General features: G+C 41.3%; 1 protein-coding gene across 1 annotated transcript in view; it reads right to left on the bottom strand.

The window, feature by feature from the left end:
- The window catches only part of FHL5 (four and a half LIM domains 5), a 37,704-nt gene extending 19,105 nt beyond the window's left edge, over nt 1-18,599 (bottom strand). The window contains exon 1 of the mRNA XM_038396423.2: nt 16,062-18,599. The gene's annotated coding sequence lies outside the window, so the exon portion shown is untranslated. The remainder of the gene's footprint in view (nt 1-16,061) is intronic.
- Nucleotides 18,600-22,187: the final 3,588 nt, after the last annotated feature.

Raw genomic sequence — 22,187 nt, 5'->3', positions numbered from 1 at the left:
CACACCATGGTAACTGGGTGCAGGGACACTATAGAGTCCTCATTAAGGCAAAGGTTAAATTCAGGTGATCTTCCCTGACTTCTTGCACACTTACTTGGGAGGAGACATGCCTGTGGAATGGCAGGACTCTACTCCCAAGGACATGGGATTGGTTTGAACCTCAGTCAAAGGGGTAGTTTGTTACTTGTTTTTGTTTGAGTCACATCCTTTGAAGTATACCCTTACTTGACTATATTTCTGATTTGTTTCCACTAAGTCAGTCCATCAGCTAACAAAGAAACAACAGGGCATGCACTGATAAGCTATTAATGCACACTTTCAGTGCTCTGTGAAGCACAGTGTGCACAGACAAATAATTTCAGTCATGCACAAAATGATATCAATGCACATCTGTTTAAATAAATGCATTCAGCTATTACATTACTGTAAAAAGTAAAATCCCGCTCCCCCGCCCCGCTTTAGTTTTCTTCAAGGAGCAGTTCACTAAAATTTTAGGGTTAATCTGTGCTGTAAATTTCTCTCTCTAAGATACTTATATGCACCCATCACCATAGTATTTTAACATATTTATCACATTATGCCTATCTGGTAGTCAATTACTCTTATCCCTATTTTACAGATGGGAAACTGAGGCACAGAGAGGCTGAAATCTGCTTCTGATCACACACAAAGGCCATGGACAAGGAGGCACTTGAACCCAAATCTCTAAGTCTGATGCCAGTGCCCTAACCACTGGACCATCCTTCCTCCATAAGCAATAGAGAGACTTTATGGGTGAACCCATATCTGCTTGGGAAAATGCTGAAGGCAACAACATATTCCACACACACACACACACACACACACACACACACACACCAATAATTAAGCAGCAGGGGCCACATCTTACAGCTGTTCCTCAAACAAAACTCTCATTGATGTCACTACGAGTTTGCCTGTGTAAGGACTTCAGGATATGGCCCGTGATAAACTGATACCATGTTTGGATATGAAGCAGGAATGGTATGACAAAGAATGACAGACTTTTCAGATCTCATGACAAAGATGTGGATGATCTTTGTGAAGTACTTTTACCATAAGACAACATAAAAAAAAATAACTAAATCCTGTCTCCCTGAACCATCACTTGCCTCAGCCCAATAAATAAATAATGTTATGAGCATCATGTAGTTGAAATGGAATATTTTTCTGGTGCTTTGATCTTAATCTCGACAGAAATATGTTTACTTGAAGTTAGTTGGAAGCTAGGCTGTGTGTTTTGGGAGGTCAGATCGGAATTCTCTGGAGACCTGATGTTTTGCACTCTCATGGAATGAAACGCTGACTCCAGCGTTCCATCCTCTGGTTACTTGTTTCCTTGACACAGTAAAAAGTTGAGTTTTATGTATTTCTTGGGAAAAAATATTTTGTTTTCTAGCTATTATGGGGACAAAGGTAAAATGCAGTTCTTTTTAATCTATACAATAGGCACATATAAGTGACAATAATAAGAACAGTAGCTCTAGTATACGCTAAATGAGGAATCAGAGGAGTTACCATGGTAACTCACAAGGATGCAGCATTGGTGTCTTTGGGGTTAGAGTTGAGAATGTAGTCGGAGTACAAATTATAAAGCAGATGAAAGCAGGACAAAACGTGGGCAGGCTGTTCTGCCAGCAGTTTCACCAGAAGGTGGACCACCACTCATACAAATGTGCCTGGGAATTTCTGCATAGTGGAAATGTTCTATGTAAAGGGTGCAGACTTAAAGTCCAAAAAACGTATAAAGTTACAGAGAAGTGACATTCACTAACGGGAAGTTTTTTGAGGCCTACACAAATCTGGTCAGCGTAGAATCAACTATAAAGGGATCTTATTCTCTTCTGTCATTGTGTAAGTAGTGCAGGGACAAGTTACCATTTTAATGTCTAATGTTACTTTGACGTTTACTGTAAATATATTGTTCCTGTTTAGAGTACATGATGTTTTTGGGTTTTGTACCTTATTTGTAATTATATAGAAATTAATGTACATACATGATGATATTTTAATTTGTTTTATGCTCCCCTAGGGGATTATTTTCTAATCTGCCTTCATCAGGTTGCCCTTGAATTACATCTTAAAAAAAAAATACAATGCATGAAGCAGGGTTCTCTATTCAGCTCTGAACAGGAACAAACAAAAAAGTAATAGTGGCATTAATCATCATAACAACACTCTTGAGAGGGGAAAAAACCTCTTCCAAGTGCCATGTCTGGACGTGTGTGAGACAACCCTGACAACAAAATTTATCTACATCATTTCCAGTGGATTGTGTGTTTTCTTGCATACTTCCTTGAAAAAATTTTTCTCTTTTGCATATTCATCCTGAGTTTATTTTCCTTCTTCTCTAGATGAAGGTCTCTGAGCATTTCACCAGCTCAAAGAATTCTTGCAAAAGTCATCAGCAAATTTGGGGTGTTGAGGGATACCCCACCTTGAAGCAAGCTTCATCCTCTTGAAGTTAAGGTTTCTAAAAATCTACTGCAAGGAGCTAGCAAAGGACTTTGCTTGTCCTTTTCTAATTTCAGAGGTTAACTTGAACCTCTCCCTTTCTTTGTAGGCTTATTGTCTGTCTAGAAAGGAGTTATTTCCTCTTCAGCAGAGCTGCTCAAAAAAAAATAAAATAAAAAGCGTTAAAAGAAATGGAAGGGAATTTTGAAAACGTTTACTGTTTTTTCAAAACAGAAAAATATCAATATATTGACAAACCAAAACCAAAAGCATCCCTCCCAAAAAAACCCTCCACCATTTCAATTAATTTTTTAAAATTGAAAACCAAGTGTTTGGAAAAAGAAACTTGTTTAAAACTCAAAACCTGGACATGTCAAGCAGCTGTAGTACTGAGTTATGCTCCGTGCATGGATTCTAGGTCCATGCTTTTCCAAATGTAGCACGAGAAGAAATGAAAACTAGAAGCAGCACATATTTCAGGCTGAGTGTAAGCGGAAAAGGAAAGAACTCTTGGTCTAAAAGGAGGATTTAACATATCATTAGCTCCATTACTTTCTTCTTAATTTGCATTTCTTTAGGCCTTGTCTGTACACGTGATCTCAGCCCCTGGGTGGCTGAACCAGACAACCCCTAGTGTTTACACCAATTCAGTGAAATTTGCACAGGTATTGTTTATCCCAGTTTCCAGCTAGAACAAGTGGGACTAGTGTAAACATGGCGATGTTAAAAGTTTTCATGAATGGAGCTACACAGAAACCACAGCAGAGACAAGGTATGGGTGGCCAATGTATCTACAACCGTTCTCCCTACTAGTGAGAAGGCAGGATGGAGTAGCCTGCCTCCCATTGCCTGTGCAGCAAGCTATTGTTCCCTTAATACTTCCTTTAGAGATTTCACCAGCCTATCCAATATGAATTTTACCTGCTGTGCAAATAATACGGAGGATTTCAATTGATATTAAATAAGCGATCTCTATTTTTAGGAGCGTGCATACAGTTTTTGGTGAATTGAAAGTCACCAAAAAGTCTGTTTCAGGTTGGACAAAACATTTAGTTCCTGGGCATTTTTAAAGGGCTAGATTCATAACACAGGGGGTGGGAGAGGAGGAACAATGAAGAAGCCTCCATAATAGCCTTTATCTCAGTGGTTAGGGCACTCACTTGGGATGTGGGAGATCCCCATTTAATCCCAGGTCTCCTCCTTCACAGGTGAGGGCCTTAACCATCTGCCTATTCTGGGCTGGTCTCTCTCAATCTCTCCTGTTCAAACTGTTCTATCTAGGTTCAAACTTGGATCTCTTGCATCCCAGGTGAGTACACTAATTACTGGGCTAAAGGTTATAAGGGGACTTGGGGTGGTGGCACATCCCCTCCGCCTAACTTGCTTTGTAACTCAAGCTTACATTTGTTGTTGTTGTTGACATAGTTATCACATCTATTTGGTAAATTTGTTTCAAATTCGCAAATAGTTTCAGAATGACCAAAACTGCATTTTTCAACGAATAAACTTCATCTACAAAATTTTCACTCAATTGTACTCCCAATATCTTAAACAGCAGCAATAAAACAAGGAAAGACTTGCATAATTTAATGTTCAATCTTATTTCATTGCTTTCATTTATCTATAGCTTGTCTTGCCTACTTTATGTATAGGTCACATTTTCTAACATGGGCATTCATTATATAGCACATTTATGACCATCGACAGGTTAATGAAACAATAAAAGTGCTTCAGTCATGTATTATTGTATCTCTGTAGATAAGGGTCCGTATTGTGTTTTGAAAATCATAAAACATTGTTCCAGGATAAAATCTGACATGAAGCTGGTAAGTGAAATATTAAAAAATCACTTGTACAAAACACAACTATTTCTTTCGTTTGGGGAGGCGTGTGTGTGTGCGCGCGCACACGCGCGCGCGCGTAAGTGTGCTATTCCTATAACAAAAATAGGACTTGTGCAACCAACTTTGGCCCTGATGCAGCTAAGTGCTTAAGTATATACTCAACTTTATAGATGTAAGTAGTCCTATTGATTTCAATAGGACTGCTCACTGACTTAAAGTTAAGCACTTGCTTAAGTGCGCTACAGGACCAGGGTCTTAAGGTCACATTTTCAGCAGGCATCTAACCTGCTTAGGCACTTCTGAAAATCCTACTGGGCACCTATCTGGATCTTTAGGCACCTAAATACCTTTGAAAACCTGGCCTTTAGTCCATAGTATGGACTAGGTTCTTTTAGAAGGAAAGGCAATCCCCATAGTATCCTGTTGTTAAAGAAGCAGGTTGTGTGGTAGTTTACTGAAACATGGAAGGTTATGGCACTGATCATTCACAAAGAAAATCTGTTTTTTAAAAACTCAGTTACATTCCATTTGAATGTCAATACCTAATTATATAACCCAGAGGCATTCAGACTACTTTTTCATTCTCAATTTTTAACTAGAATGGATGTTTGCATACACTGACAATTTTTCAAGAATCTAAAAGTCTGAAAATCTCTTTTATTTGAAATGAATAAGGAGGTGTAAGTAGGGTGAGGTGAAAACATTCCTCAAAACTTTTTCCTTCAATGGAGAATTGGGTTTTCGATTCAGTGAAAATTTAGTGGAAAGTGTCCACTTGCTTTCCTTGAAAATGTGCAATTTTTCATCAAAAAAAAAAATCCCTCAAACTGAAATTTTTTTTGGTTTTGGCTGGTTGGGTTTTGGACACAGTAAAAATTTTTCATGCAGAATTCCCCCATTTTTCAACCAGCTGTAGTCCTAATCATCTGAGAAATTGAGAGAACTCTAGTTTCACTACATTCTGCTTTGTTACTTCAGGTGGAATATCATCCACAGCTATGTCTTTAGCCAGTTGTACACTAAATATGGCCTTAGACTAAGGGTTTAGGCCTCGTTGCTGGAAGAAGAATTTCTGGCTGGTTGGCTATTTTATCAGGACAAAGAAGGTTTTTTAAAATTGATATAGTTTGAAAAAGTTTTGAAGCCCTCCCCCCATTTGCTACTCTCAAATTCTAAACAAATTTAGTTCACTCCAGCATTATTTCAGTGACTTTGCTCCAGCAAGAGGCAATCTATTAAGAGCTCTGCTTCAGCTCTCAACTTTTCCAAAGAAGGAACACTGAGCAATAAAGATGTTTTCATGAGCAATGATGGAAAAAAGTCAGTCTGCGCTAAACTCGCTCATGTTAGATACCAAAGTATCCAGTAGGGCAACAGATGTAACACTTAGGCAACACTGGCTCAAAATCTGCAAGAAGAAAGTAGGAATTGCCATAACATCCATCAGGTCCAGTATTTGGTCTTCAACAATGGCTAAAACTATTCCCCCCCCAAATGCAAGAAACTATCTGGCAGTAACCTGCTCTGCAATAACCTGCCCATGGGGGAAATTTCTCCAGAATTCCTCTTCTGAAATTTAAATACTTTTAGATAAAAAATCATGCTTTCGATATTCTTGGAAGAAAGATGACCTTTTGTAGTAGGGCCGTTGAAATTTTTCTGTCATTTTTTTCCTTTGGAAATTTGTTTTTTTGACTAAACAAAAATCTTAATGGAAAGTGTCTTCTTTCCTCTCTTCACTAGAAAATGAAAAATTCAATAATGAAAACTTTTTGGGCAAAAATATCTTATCTTTCAGCTGAAATTTTTTATTTTTCATTGCCAAAACCAGAACATTTTTGGTTTTCAGGTTTTTTTGTTTAATGAAAAGTGAAAAATTCCTACGTAAAAAAAACATTTTCTGGCAAGCTTTACTTTGCAGTCTATGGGTATGTCTACACAGCAAAGAAAAACCATGGCTGACACGGGCCAGCTGCAGGTTTTTCTTTGCTGTGTAGACATACCCGAAGATATCAGATAAGGCAACTGATATTTTGAGATGAGTACCCAGCAGCAAATGGATGTTTATTTGGATCACAGATGGCTAAAAAGAATAAAAAAATTGATGCATCATATTGATTTGGAGAAAACAATGCAACTTTTATGTCTTATCAAATTGAACTCCAGGATATAAAGAAGAGGGAGTGGAAAGGTAACCAATTTTGGGCCCAATTGAAAGTTTTACACAAGTAATCCTTTATCAATAGTCCATTGGAATCGTCAGACCAATCCTTTTGAGACAAATTGAAGAAAAGCTCCCACAAAATTTAGGAATTACTGAAGCAAAAGCATTCAACAAGAGATCAAACCAAGCCTAAAGTTGCACATGAAGACTTATTGGGTGAAATCCTGACCTGAGAGTTTTGCCATTGATCTCAGTAGGGCCAGAATTTCACCCATAGTACATAAACCAGAGAAATATCCAGAGATCTTTGTAGGAACAACCCCTTCACCCAAAGAAGTCCCACTTCTAAAAAAGTATAAGCAATATCCATTGTACAGTCCGTTGTGAGAATGGTATAAAGAAAGGTAAAAAATGCCAGCACAAACCAGGGAAACCCCACTGAGGAAATGGCAGCTTGTTAACAAGGTCCTAATGCTACTTGGCAGGAACACATCTGCCAAAATAAAAATCAGCCTTGCCTTCAAGATTAGAAGCCTTCTTGGGGAGAAAATAGAAAACGATGCCTCAGATACAGAGAGGAGCAACAAGTTTACAGGCAATGAAGTGAAACAGACTTTGCCACTGATGAGAAGCAACAGAACCTCAGTAGATGGCACTGAAGCGGAATACAACCTTTAAAACCTTACCCCCAAATAAGCCGCGTCTTTCACTGTGCAGCAACGTCTGCTACAGAGACAAAAATCTTCATTTTAGTTCAGGGATAAAAAGGAAGATGAAAAGTACCCTATCTCCTCAAAACAGAGAGTGCAAGCTAGTTAACTCCTTTTTAAAAAGTAAGCAAGTGACTCTAAGATTCACTTTTTTCCTAGGTGGTTCTCTAAAAACCAATGCCACACCGCAAAGAAGCTTTGAAAAAGGCAGTAAGAAAAAAAGATAAGAAACATCATGCATATCTTAAAGCAAGTCATAACTGAAAGTCACTTTGGTTACCCCATAGAAAAAAAACAATCACCATGAAGTACAAAAAATAGGAAGTAATTCTGTACAAAAACAAAGCTAAAGAACAAGCTAAAGAACCTAGTGTACTGGAGTGGTCTGGTCTTTTTACTCATTTTCCCCCTCCCTGCTGCATTATGATGGCTTGACCTACTTTTCTAAGAAAAAAAGAAACGGTTAGCTTAAAAAAAAAAAAAAAAAAGATATTTTGCAAATAAAAATGAACCAGATACAAAGCTTTCTGATGTCAGCCCCAGTTAGATGGTTGCAACCAGTGAGGTGACATCTCAGGAAATAAACAATGACAAAGACTGGCTTATATAGGTGATTATAAGAATAGTGGGTCATAGGATCCTGTCCTGTATGTGGTGGAGAGGAGAATTAAATGGGCCAGAAAAGCTGTGTGTGGGACACATGAACAAACAATATATATTAGGGCTATCAAGTGATTAAAAAATGTAATCACGATTAATCGCACCGTTAAGCAATAATAAAATACCATTTAAATATTTTTGATGTTTTCTACATTTTAAAATATATTGATTTCAATTACAGAACAGAATACAAAGTGTACAGTGCTCACTTTATGTTTATTTGATTACAAGTATTTGCATTGTAAAAAAACAAAAGAAATAATATTTTTCAATTCACCTAATACAGGTACTGTAGTACAATCTCTATCATGAAAGCTGAACTTACAAATGTAGAATTATGTACAAAAAAACCTGCATTCAAAAATAAAACAATGTAAAATTGTAGAGCCTACAAGTCCACTCAGTCCTACTTCTTGTTCAGCCAATCATTCAGACAAACAAGTTTGTTTACATTTGCAGGGATAATGCTACCCGCTTCTTGTTCACAATGTCACCTTAAAGTGAGAACAGGTGTTCTCATGGCATTGTTGTAGCTGGCATTGCAAGATTTGTCTTAGCAATTGGCTGGACAAGAATTAGGACTGAGTGGACTTGTAGGCTCTGAAGTTTTACACGGTTTTGTTTTTGAGTGCAGTTATGTAACAAAAAAAAAATCTACATTTGTAAGTTGCACTTTCACAATAAAGATTGCACTATAGTACTTGTATGAGGTGAATTGAAAAATACTTTATAAATATTTGAACTGTAAAAATGGTAATCAAAAATAATATACACTGATTTCAATTACAACACAGAATACAATATATATGAAAATGTAGAAAAACACCCAAAATATTTAATAAATTTCAATTGGTATTCTATTGTTTAACAGTGCGATTAAAACGGATTAATCGAAATTAATTTTTTTAAACGCAATTCTTTTTTTGAGTTAATCACATGAGTTAATTGTGATTAATCGACAGCCCATATATATATTTCACACAGTTTATAAACAGATTGCTAAGTGGGCCATGGCAGGTCTGTTCTGCATGGGGAGTGCTTTGGAGAGGCTCTCTCTGTTCCACTCTCCCATTATTGAATTGACTGGTTATGGGACTGGTTATGGGACTCCACACTAAGAACGTTACACTCACTTGATGTGCCTTGTGGAAAATTAGGGCCTGATCCTGGAAACCCTTATGCACATGTAACTTTACTGATGTGAGTAATCCCATTGACTTTATAGGAGTCAAATGATGTATGTGAGCATTTGCTGAATTTGGCCTTATTTTGTAAACTCTTCATATTAAGGACCATGTTTTCCTACGTTTCAGTATAGCATCAAGCACAATGGGGTCTCAATCCCAACTGGGACCCTGCATCCTATCACAACACAACTAACACTGCAGTAATTACTAATCCCTCCCTCTCTAATGATTACAGAATTAATAATTTGTTTTTGGCATGTGACTATACAGGGACAAAGCAAAGACTGAGCTGCATCGCTCCAATGAGAAAAAAAGACAGTTACCTTTTCCATAACTGGTGTGCTTCAAGATGTGTTGCTCATGTCTATTCCACAATAGGTGTGCATGCTTGCCACATGCACTGGTGGTGGAAGTTTTCCCCTAGCAGTACCCGTAGGGGGGAGCGCTCCCCACAACCCTTGGAGTGGCGCCTGCCTGCCACGGTACAAGGGGAGCTGCGTGCTCCCCCCACCCTCAGTTCCTACTTACCAGACAACTCCGACAGAAGGGAAGGAGGGTGGGATGTGGAATAGATATGAGCAACACATCTCAAAGAACACCAGTTAGGGAAAAGGTAACTGTCTTTTCTTCTTTGAGTCATTGCTCATGTGTATTTCACAATAGGTGATTCCAAGCTATCTGTTGGAGGTTGGTAGGAGTTCACAATTTCCCAGGATGGAGGACAGCCCTGCCAAACCCGGCTTCATCCCTGGTTTTGGGAACGATTGCATAGCGTGAGGTGAATGTGTGAACCAAAGACCACATGGCAGCTGTACAAATGTCCTGGATGGGGACGTAGGCCACAAAGGCAGCCGACGAGGCCTGCACCCGAGTCGAATGTGCCCTCACAATGGGTAGCAGGGGGGACACCCGCCAACTCATAATAGGAACGGATGCACGACGTGATCCGATTGGAAAGCCGCTGAGTGGAAATGGGCTGGCCCCTTGCGGATTCAGCTTCGCGACGAACAGTTGCGAGGACTTTCTGAAAGGCCTGGTCTGCTTGAGATAGAAAGCCAGAGCCTGCCGCACATCAAGCACGTGGAGACGGCACTCCTCACTGGACACGTGAGGTTTGGGGCAGTGGAACAGTAGAAAAACGTCCTGACCCATGTGGTAGGCGGAGACCACCTTCGGGAGGAACGCGGGGTGTGGGCGGAGCTGGACCTTGTCTTTATGAAAGACTGTGTACGGCGGCTCAGAGGTCAGGGCCTTGAGCTCCAAGACTCACCTGGCCGACATGATTGCAACCAAGAAGCCCACCTTCCATGAGAGGTGAGACCAGGAGCACGTGGCCAGTGGTTCAAACGGGGGCCCCGTGAGACGAGCCAACACCAGGTTTAGGTCCCACTGCAGGACTGGGGGTCTAGAATATGGAAAAAGATAGTCCAAACTCTTAAGGAACCAGCCAGTCATAGCATGGGAAAATATCGTGTGCCCTTGCACTGGCAGATGGAAGGCCGATATGGCTGCCAGGTGCACCTTGACTGATGAGGATGCCAGGCCCTGGGCCCTCAGGTGGAGAAGATAATCAAGGATAAGCTGGATTGGGGGGCGGTCACCAGGGAAAACTGGGACCACTTCACCAAATAAGTGCGGCGAGTGGAGGGCTGTCTACTTTCGAGGAGGATGCACTGAACCTGCTCTGAGTACGTTCTTTCCTCTCCACCGAACCACTGAGCAGCCATGCTGTGAGGTGAAGAGCCACCAGGTTGGGGTGGAGGAGGCGGCCCTGGTCCTGAGAGAGCAGGTTCGGGTGGAGTGGCAACCATGGAGCTACCGCCAGGCCCGTGAGGGTCCCGTACCATCGAGTGATCGCTGGGTGGTGATCAGAATGTTCCCTCGACGGAGACTGGTACCAGGCTGGAGGCGACTGCGGAGTTCCCAGTGGCGGCTTGCCTCTGGAGCACGGAGCTGACATCGACGGCGCTCCAGGCATCAGCATGGACATAACGTCCCGGGCTGCCTGGAGGGCTTCAGGTGTGGATGGCATCCAGAGAGGCCTGTTCCCAATGTGAGTTGGAGGCCTGGGGCCTGGTGGGGATCGAGGATTGCCCGACATGGGCCTAGCCTCTGTCCCAGACTTCCATTGGTGCTGCTGCGAAGCAGGAGTCTTCCTGGCCCTCTTGGCATGCCCTGTGGATGGGGAGCGATGCTGACTGGTCGATGGCACCGGAGGGTCGCCACATACTGACGCCCTGGTGCCGGTTCGGAGTGGTGTGCCGGGGTTGGGGTCAGCACTGACTCCATCAGGATGGGCTGGAGCCTAATGTCCCTTTCTCTTTTGGTCTGGAGCAGAGTAGTTCCAACGCACCTTCACTGGCAGCAAGAAGGAACTGATGGTGGGGGGGAGCACGCAGCTCCCCTTATACTGCGCCAGGCAGGCGCCACTCCAGAAGCCACCAGGGGTGCTCCCCCCTGGAGGTACTGCTAGGGGAAAAGCTTCCTGCACTGGTGCACGTGGCGAGCATGCACATCTATTGTGGAATATACATGAGCAATCACTCGAAGAAGAAGAGAAGATGCTTTTTATTTTTTTTTTGGTATCAGCCCAGACAGACAGGCTGGTAGAAATAGAAGGATCACCCAGAGCTAAAGTAATGATGGGAGATTTAAAAACACCACCAGTGTAGAAGGGGGCCTAAAGCACTATTTTTCTGCTTCTTAATGAGGCACCCATTCCCAGAGTCTTTTCGAAACGTAGATCAAAAGAAATATTTTTTCCCAAATAGGAATATAATACTTTGCATTCCACTCTGGTACATTGAATAAACTGCCTCGAAAGGACTTACCTTTGAGAACCTAAAGTTCAAAATATGTTTCTTTCCTGTACTACATGACCTAACCTCGTTACCACAGAAAATAGTGTAAGAAACTCCGTCAACTGAGCTTCCTGTCCTGCGGAGGTGCTGGAAATCCTACTCATCCTGTTGCCTCTTAATAGTAATCCTAAGTGGACATGAGAATAGAATTGCGCACATCAGCATTTGCTACTTTAAGAGTATGTGTATCATATGCAAAACATTGATATTCCTGATTTTATTCAATGGTGAAACATCGTTTCCACCAGCTTTTCACAAAGCAAATAGTGAAGTTTGGCCCTTGGATAAATTTAACTAAATATGTGGGCTTACAGCAGGGTGTAATTTTGCTCTTGACCCCATATTTATTTTAAGAATATTGCTACACTGGAGCTGCATAACAGGATACATACCATAGCCCCATGTGCACAGCAACTGTGGGGTGGTGCTAGTTGCACTTGGGGAGAAAGGTACAGAATTCAGGTACAGAAATTTAATTATGGCAGGGTACCCAATTCAGCATTTGATCTTAATTCAGCAAATTTAATCAGAACATAGACAATTAAACACACAATGTCTCAACTAAGAGATCAAATGAGACAGGAGAACCAGAGTCCCATACCTAATGGAACCAGGAGAACTTACTCATACTTAGATGGATGTAAAACAAATTCAGATGGACCTAGAACAAATTAAAACACAAAAGTAAAAATGCACTCCACAGGTAGTGGAGAGAGAAGTACCCTTGCACTGCGAGAGTAAATGGAGAGTTACAAGCACCATTTTGGTGGTAACTATTAAGTTGCTTAAAGAGTTATAAATCACTGGACAACACTGCTGTATTTCAGGAAACCTACTGAAATGACAAAGTCTAGAATTTTAGCTAGCGTGAGGAGTAGGAAGGAACACTGAAGTGATGAAGAACCTGATGGGGGAAAATTAAAAAACACCACAACTAAAGGGCAGAGGCCTGCGAAAGGTGGGACAAAGCAAGATGCAAATAGAAGGAAAGTTTTGAAGAAGTCATATTAACTAGAGTCAAATAAAAGCTTTAGCTCTGTAAAAAGGAAACAGGAAACAATGAGGAGATTGAGCCACTACTTTTTTGGACCACACTGTACAATTTCATAGAAGACTATATTCCTGCTATAGAATTCTAGGGGATAGTTTATATAATTCTCCATTAAATTCCCTCTATTTGTGGAGTAACTTCTATGCTGCCCTATTACATTTCTGTGAAACCTTAATAATTTTACCCCTCTTCAATTCTATAGGATTTTTCAAGAAGGTAAAGTTTAAATATATGGGCTGAGATTTTCAAAAGCCACCTAAATATTTTTGGATGCCCAGTTCCCCCTTCCTCCCCCCCCCCCACCAGAGAGAGACAAGTAGAACTTAAGATACAATGCATCATTCCACTCTGCAAACTCAGTGTTTGGGGCTCCATAGGATAGCTAGACTGGAAGGGAATTGATTCAATGGGAGCTCTACACAATCTCATCTCTCAGCCAACCAGCAGGGAAATGTCTACAAGAATTAAGGATGATCCCATTCCTAAGGCTCTTGGCCCCAACCCTCCGATGAAATCTTGGCCCTATTGAAGTCAATGGGAGTTTTGTATTGATTTGAATGGGGCTAGGATTTCAGCCCTTGACTTAAAACTTTACATTATTGGAAGAACTCTTCTGGAGAGTTTGCATTTTTCCCCTTTTTTTATCCACAGTTAGCCAATGCTGTTAGACTTCAAATTTTATGAGAAGTAAAATTCAACCATAAAAGTAAAAGCCAAGAAATTGAAAAGAAAACTGGATTTATCAGCAAAAGGAAAACTGTGGCCAAAAGGACAACTGACTCTGAACCTTACAATGTCCACCAATCAATCAAAGTCTTTAAACTTGTCTGCCTGCAAATAACGTTGAGACACCATGGGTCAAAACTGGTCAGATTCTCTTTCAAACAGCATATTATTTAATTTCTCTTTACTCTTTCAAGAAGGTTCACATGCCATCTTAAATTTCTACAAATTATGCAATCTTAAATCAAAGTGACTTTTGTGACAGTGCAATAAAATTATATGGCAAGACTGTCAGCAATGTGATAATGTTAATATATAAATCTCTTCCAGCCTGTTCTGTTAAAATACTTCAAGAAATGTCAAGTAATCATACATACTGAAGACAAATGGGGGAATGAATATTAGATGTGAACAAAACAGACAGCACAAAGTTTTCTTAATACAAGAGGTTCTGTGTTAAGCTTTAGACATGTAACAAATCTGCTGAAAATAAGGAAAGCTACAAAAATAGCTTATTTTAGAAAAGTCATTTGATTACAATCTAAATTGTGTTTGACAATTTTATCAAAGTATGATTTTGGGGCTCATTAGTAAAAGAAAAATTGACTGAATGTACTACATACATAAAATCAGATAGTACAGCAATTAATATAAATTGTTGACCTTAAATTACGGAAAATTTCAATCTCATTATTCATGAAGCTTTTTAATGTGACAGTGTGAACAGACATTTACAGAACATTTTTTACTAATCACTGGCACGTCCTTTCAATATAGTTCTTAACACTTCAAGTCCCAAATCTATGGCAGAGAACTTTAAAAAGCTGAGACTCAGACATAATATAATAGTGGAGGAAAAAGGATAAAATAATGTTTGATGTAGATTTGTATCACGTCTAAACTTTGTCTAAATTTTCAAAGTTAATTTTACATTAAATATACAACAAGAACATTCCACTGTATGCGATGAAAGTAACTTTGGGTCTAAAAGTGATTTACCGCATCATAAACGTACATTTGAGTGCTTGCTCTCACTGGCAGGTACTATGAAAGTTGTCTAGTAGAACATAAGAATGGTCATACTGGGTCAGACCAAAAGACCATCCAGTCCAGTATCCTGTCTACCGACAGTGGCCAATGCCAGGTGCCCCAGAGGGTGTGAACCTAACAGGTAATGATCTAGTGATCTCTCGCCTGCCATCCATCTCCACCCTTTGACAAACAGAGGCTAGGGACACCATTCCTTGCCCATCCTGGCTAATAGCCATTAATGGACTTAACCTCCATGAATTTATCTAGTTCTGTTTTAAACCCTGTAATAGTCCTAGCCTTCACAACCTCCTCAGGCAAGGAGTTCCACAGGTTGACTGTGCGCTGAGTGAAGAAGAACTTCCTTTTATTTGTTTTAAACCTGCTACCCATTAATTTCATTTGGTGGCCTCTAGTTCTTATATTATGGGAACAAGTAAATAACTTTTCCTTATTCACTTTCTCCACACTACTCCTGATTTTATATACCTCTATCATATCCCTCCTTAGTCTCCTCTTTTCCAAGTTGAAAAGTCCTAGCCTCTTTAATCTCTCCTCATATGGGACCTGTTCCAAACCCTTAATCATTTTAGTTGCCCTTTTCTTAAGCCAGTATATCTTTTTTGAGATGAGGGGACCACATCTGTACGCCGTATTCAAGATGTGGGTGTACCATGGATTTATATAAGGGCAATAAGATATTCTCCATCTTATTCTCTATCCCTTTTTTAATGATTCCTAACATCCCGTTTGCTTTTTTGACTGCCGCTGCACACTGCATGGACGTCTTCAGAGAACTATCCACGATGACTCCAAGATCTTTCTTCTGATTAGTTGTAGCTAAATTAGCCCCCATCATATTGTAAGTATGTATAGAAGAAAACAGCATCTACAGTTTATTGGTTGATTTCTTGGAGTTAGCACAGTAAATCCTAGTTATCTAATTTTTAAAAATTAATAAATTGATAATTAAACCAGCAACAATCTTGGGAGTACTTCATGGCACATACAACCAAGATTGTTTGAATATGTTCACGGAATTCTGTAGGCAGTCCTAGGAAGATGTGTCTAAAGTATATGGGCTCAGTCACTCTAAAGGAAAATGTAGTACTATTCTTAAGAAAAATGTACTTTCTTGTCTCTGTCACAAATCCCATCAGTTGTATAAAGTAATTAAAACAAACACTACTAGAAACTGAACAAAAAAAATCAGAATTAATCTATGACCGAAAAGATTCTTGCTTAGTTGTTCATAAACTTTAAATTGGTTACCTGGTATATTGACCTAAATATTTAAAAACTGTCAGATAAAACAGTGGAAAGATAAATAATAAGGGAAAGGAGTTACTACAATACTCACATTTGGTTTCAAGCTGCTGCTTCTTATGACTTGTGTAGCATAATAAAGGGGGAAAATAGATTAGCTTTCACAGAAATAAGCATTCGTTAAATCCAAAATAAACAGAATCTGCCAGAGCTATTTGAGGATCCCATCAGATTTTGGCTCTGCAGAAGAAGGTTGAAGGTCAGTTTGTTTCCCTTAGACCTCATGACATGCAAATAGCTAGTTCCCCCGTCACTGAACCAAAATCATTCTTTGTCATATTGTGTTTACAAACGATAGACAAAAACATACCACATATGAGGTCCTTAAAGGAGCATGTTTCAGAGACAGAGTTTCAAAGATCTAGCCAGAAAGAAAGAGGAGCTTTAGTAAAAAAAAATCAGTAGGAGTAGGGGGTGGGGGGAAGGGGAGAAAGACTGAATATGTTCATCTTCAGATAGTTTGTGCACATATTCTTTGAAAAGTGCATCCAAGACATTTGACAAAACTCAGAACTAACATTAAAAACCCTGATTACACAGTCTTTGGGGTATTCTGCATGGGGTCTGTGGGTGGGGGTAGAAGGGAGAGGTTAAAATTCTATACTCTTCCAATTTAGGGAAAGGCTTTGAGATGCCATACAACACCACTTCTTGCTGCTAGTCCAGTTTATAGACTGGAAGGGTTGCTTCTGTCCCTCTAGGGAGGGGTTCCTGGCGACTGGATCCACATCAGTGGAAGTGAATGGCTTCTCTCTGGACCTCTCCCAAGGCTCATCTCAGTGCTGGCCTCTTTAGAATTGGAGCAGAGGTAACCTCTCCAGTGTTTGGGCTATGGTCACTGTATCCACCACATGGGACTACAGAAAGGCTTACTCATTGCACAGGGCCTTGTGCAGGCCTTCAGTGAATTATTATATCCAGTTGAAACTATAGGCTGAAATTAAGCAACTTAAAACAAGAATGGCTGGTTGTGGCTTGAGCCACGGCAGACCCAAGGCAATGCTGACTTTCCACCATTATATTCCCTGGATTACACCACCAGGAACCAACATATTTCAGTGCTGAATCAAGCCTTGCATGTCAAGTGGACAGAAGCGCTGTTTATGTCATTGCCAAAAGAGAGAATTCTGTTACTCTGTTTAGATAAATATTACGTTGGCTATTTGTACTAGGCAGTCAGAAGACTTTGGTAAAATTTGCCAATTCCAAGCAATAAATTCCCTAGGTGATCTATGCCTAATTCATTTCAATCAGTTAAACTCTTTAATCATTCTCTTGATCACTACTGCCAGGATTTTTATCAGGTCCATTGCCCGGTGACCAACTGCTTTATTAACTCTGTGAAAACATACAGTGTCTCATCGACTCTGGTGAAATTAAGTTCTCTCCTATTAGTTATCAGAGTCATTAGCTGTATTTAGCTTGCCCTGTTGTGCTGATGCAGTCCATTTTAGATCAGCTTGGAGTACGGCAAAACAATGGTCAGGCACAACTGGCACAGGCACTGCAGGGTGAAGTCATGAACAGTTATGGCCCACTGGAAGAGCTCCAGTGTTCTAACCCCCTCTGCATGTGGTTGGGGTTCAGCAGACTCCCCCTAGTATGGCCACATGATCTCAGGTGGGCAGTACTGATGGGAGCAATGGTAGGGGCTCCAGGGTCAGGCCTGAGAAGCACAAGAGGGACATGAATGTGGGATGTGGGATCACAGAAGATGCTGGGTGTCTGCAGGTGTGGGATGGGAGGGCACCCAATGCCTGGGCTCCTGCTGGCTGCTGGCCCTTCAGCTACCACTTCATCAAATGGTGGCTTTACAGATTAAGGTGCAACTCATATAGGTGCCAACTTTTTCCTAGATAATCTCGGTGTTGGGCTGGATGAACTCCTAGGTAGCCCATATGGGGATGGAGTGGAGGCAGCCAACCTCATGCTGCCCTCTCCTTGTGGTAAGTGCTCAGTGCAGGAACTGGCTGATCTAGGCTCCAGCTACCAAAAGGTGAAACAGTGGGCATCCCAAGGGCATCTCCTTACAAGATGTATCTAGAAATCCTCAGGATCAAATGTGAACCAGGGGCTAGGACACTATCCTAGGGGGGAGTACCCTGTTATAGTGGTGCTTGTGGGGGTCAAGGTCCCCTCTCGCCTCAACTCACAAAAGGAGAAGGGATGCTGGGGGGGGTGGAGGTGCCCAGAAAACTACAGATTTGCTCCCCTGTGGTGCAAACACCCCAATAATTGGCAACAGAGCCCTGGGCTATCCCGACAGGAAGCTTGGATGTAATTTGACTCAAAGTTGTGGCCTGGTTAAAGTCCATACCATGTGGACTTGCCACCTTCTGTGTGGTATGCACATCAAATTACACAAGCAGTATGTTTTTTTCAGGGAAAGTATGAAATATATGCTCACCTTCCCCTGCATGTTACCTTCTCCAAACTTCAAATGCAAGTGTTCTTCCCTGATTCTTGGAAGGAACTTGCAGAATCGATACTATGTGTGTATAACCTGGCAGATTTGCCTTAAGCATTTACAGCAAAGCAAAAACCTTCGCTAATAAGGGGTTAATTAGAGCAGTGGTCTCCAAAGTGGGTGAGCGCAAGACGATCCCAGGAGGAGTGTCGCCAGCATGCCACCGGCAGCTTTTCTACCTTTGATTGTGTGGTGGCAGGAGGAGCGCGCCTGTGGCAGCTCTTCTACAGGGCAGCTCTTCCCTTTTTTGCCTTTGGTCACACGCCTGCGGCTGCCCCTCCCTTTTCTTTTCTTCGGCGGCACGCCTGTGGCAATTTTTTTTTTCCTGGGGGTGTGTGATCAAAAAAGTTTGGAGACAACTGAATTAGAGGATAATATGGAGATTAAAAGTCAGCTGCCCTTTCCTCGGAACCCAAAATGAGCTACTGCCACACATAGCCCTTCAAAGCAACCTACTTCGCGGGTGTAACCAGACCAACCTGATTTGACTTAAACTTCCACTTCTACCCTCACTAATATCAGCATAGTGTTTGTCATTAATATGAGCCTCTTGAAGAGCTCTTTCCCCCCCTTTCATTTCGCTCAGATCAGTTCACTCAAATTTCCCTTTTAACCAAGGTTTAAATCCCTGACAATTCATAAAAATAAATTTAAAATCCCATTTCACTACTACATTGATCTTTGACCTTTTTGAATGTATTCTTCAAATTACACTTAAAAAATGAGTAGTTATTTAAAATATCAGAGAAAGATTTCTGCTCTCACAATAAAGCATTTTAATAATCCCAAAACTTCAGATGACCATCACTTGTATGTTTCAGTTACAAACATGCTTTCCCTGATAGGAGTAAACTTCCTTCAGAAAAAGTCTACAGCTATCACAGACCCTTACTATGAAGAAAATGTTAAGATCAAAACCATGAAGCCATTTAAAACATTAATCAAAAAGTATACAGAAAGCTTTAACAGAAGTTCTAAATACCTATCAGAAACTCCGGACAGCCTCTGTTAGATTACCACCACCAATCTTAGACTGCACTCGTGCAAGTCATTTAAATTGTGAGTGGTAAAACATATTACAATAATCTTCAAACGCCACCACTTGTCAAAGGCTAACCTCAAAAGTTGCCCTGCGTAATTGCACACTTTCTTTTTTTAAAATCACTTTGGAAGAGACTATATACAAGTTTCATAATAGCAGCCGTGTTAGTCTGTATTCGCAAAAAGAAAAGGAGTACTTGTGGCACCTTAGAGACTAACAAATTTATTAGAGCATAAGCTTTCATGCATCCGATGAAGTGAGCTGTAGCTCACGAAAGCTTATGCTCTAATAAATTTGTTAGTCTCTAAGGTGCCACAAGTACTCCTTTTCTTTTTGCGAATACAGACTAACACGGTTGCTACTCTGAAACCTGTCATTATGCAAGGCACTGAATTTAGCCGTATAGAGTGGAAATCTGTCAACTTCATGAAAAAATTCGCACAGATACAGACAGACATCATCTTCCTCTCCAAATGCAAACAGATGGACATCATACCGAAAGGACTGAAGGTAAAAAATCCATTACAATCTACATACCACACAGACTATGCTGACAGCTTGTGCCACACACTCTCAAAGAAACTGCGGAACCACCTGATCAACATCCTCTACAGCAAACAGGGAAAGATTAAGAATGAGCTCTCAAAACTGGATACTCTCATAAAGAACCAACCTTCCACACAAACTTCCTCGTGGCTGGACTTTACAAAAACTAGACAAGCCATTTACAAAACACACTTTGCTTCTCTACAAAAGAAAAAGGACACTAAGCTATCTAAACTACTATATGCCACAAGGGGCCACAACAATGGTTCCCGTAACCCACCCAGCAATATTGTTAATCTATCCAACTATACTCTTAGCCCAGCAGAAGAATCTGTCCTATCTCGGGGCCTCTCCTTTTGCCCCTCCACCCCCACGAACATGATACAGTTCTGTGGTGACCTAGAATCCTATTTTCGACATCTCAGACTCAAGGAATATTTCCAACACACCTCTGACCAACATATTAACCCACAGAGACCTTCCTGCCAACACTACAAAAAGAAGGATTCTGGGTGGACTCCTCCTGAAGGTCGAAATAACAAACTGGACTTCTACATAGACTGCTTCCGCCGACGTGCACGAGCTGAAATTGTGGAAAAGCAGCATCGCTTACCCCATAACCTCAGCCATGCAGAACACAGTGCCATCCACAGCCTCAGAAACAACTCTGACATCATAATCAAAAAGACTGACAAAGGAGGTGCTGTCGTCATCATGAATAGGTCGGAGTATGAACAAGAGGCTACTAGGCAGCTCTCCAACACCACTTTCTACAAGCCATTACCCTCTGATCCCACTGAGGGTTACCAAAAGAAACTACAGCATTTGCTCAAGAAACTCCCTGAAAAAGCACAAGAACAAATCCGCACAGACACACCCCTGAAGCCCCGACCTGGGGTATTCTATCTGCTACCCAAGATCCATAAACCTGGAAATCCTGGACGCCCCATCATCTCAGGCATTGGCACCCTGACAGCAGGATTGTCTGGCTATGTAGACTCCCTCCTCAGGCCCTTCGTTACCAGCACTCCCAGCTATCTTCGAGACACCACTGACTTCCTGAGGAAACTACAGTCCATTGGTGATCTTCCTAAAAACACCATCCTAGCCACTATGGATGTAGAAGCCCTCTACACCAACATTCCACACAAAGATGGACTACAAGCCGTCAGGAACAGTATCCCCGATACTGTCACGGCTAACCTGGTGGCTGAACTTTGTGACTTTGTCCTTACCCATAACTATTTCACATTTGGTGACAATGTATACCTTCAAATCAGCGACACTGCGATGGGTACCCGCATGGCCCCACAGTATGCCAACATTTTTATGGCTGACTTAGAACAACGCTTCCTCAGCTCTCGTCCCCTAATGCCCCTACTCTACTTGCGCTACATTGATGACATCTTCATCATCTGGACCCATGGAAAAGAAGCTCTTGAGGAATTCCACCATGATTTCAACAATTTCCATCCCACCATCAACCTCAGCCTGGATCAGTCCACACAAGAGATCCACTTCCTGGACACTACGGTGCTAATAAGCGATGGTCACATAAACACCACCCTATATCGGAAACCTACTGACCGCTATTCCTACCTACATGCCTCTAGCTTTCATCCAGATCATACCACTCGATCCATTGTCTACAGCCAAGCGCTACGATATAACCGCATTTGCTCCAACCCCTCAGACAGAGACAAACACCTACAAGATCTCTATCATGCATTCCTACAACTACAAGAAACAGATTGACAGAGCCAGAAGAGTACCCAGAAGTCACCTACTACAGGACAGGCCCAACAAAGAAAACAAAAGAACGCCACTAGCCATCACCTTCAGCCCCCAACTAAAACCTCTCCAACGCATCAAGGATCTACAACCTATCCTGAAGGACGAGCCATCACTCTCACAGATCTTGGGAGACAGACCAGTCCTTGCTTACAGACAGCCCCCCAATCTGAAGCAAATACTCACCAGCAACCACACACCACACAACAGAACCACTAACCCAGGAACCTATCCTTGCAACAAAGCCCGTTGCCAACTCTGTCCACATATCTATTCAGGGGATACCATCATAGGGCCTAATCACATCAGCCACA

Source organism: Dermochelys coriacea, chromosome 3, assembly GCF_009764565.3.
Source record: "Dermochelys coriacea isolate rDerCor1 chromosome 3, rDerCor1.pri.v4, whole genome shotgun sequence".
Taxonomy (NCBI): domain Eukaryota; kingdom Metazoa; phylum Chordata; order Testudines; family Dermochelyidae; genus Dermochelys; species Dermochelys coriacea.
This window is presented reverse-complemented; position numbering and strand designations above follow the sequence as displayed.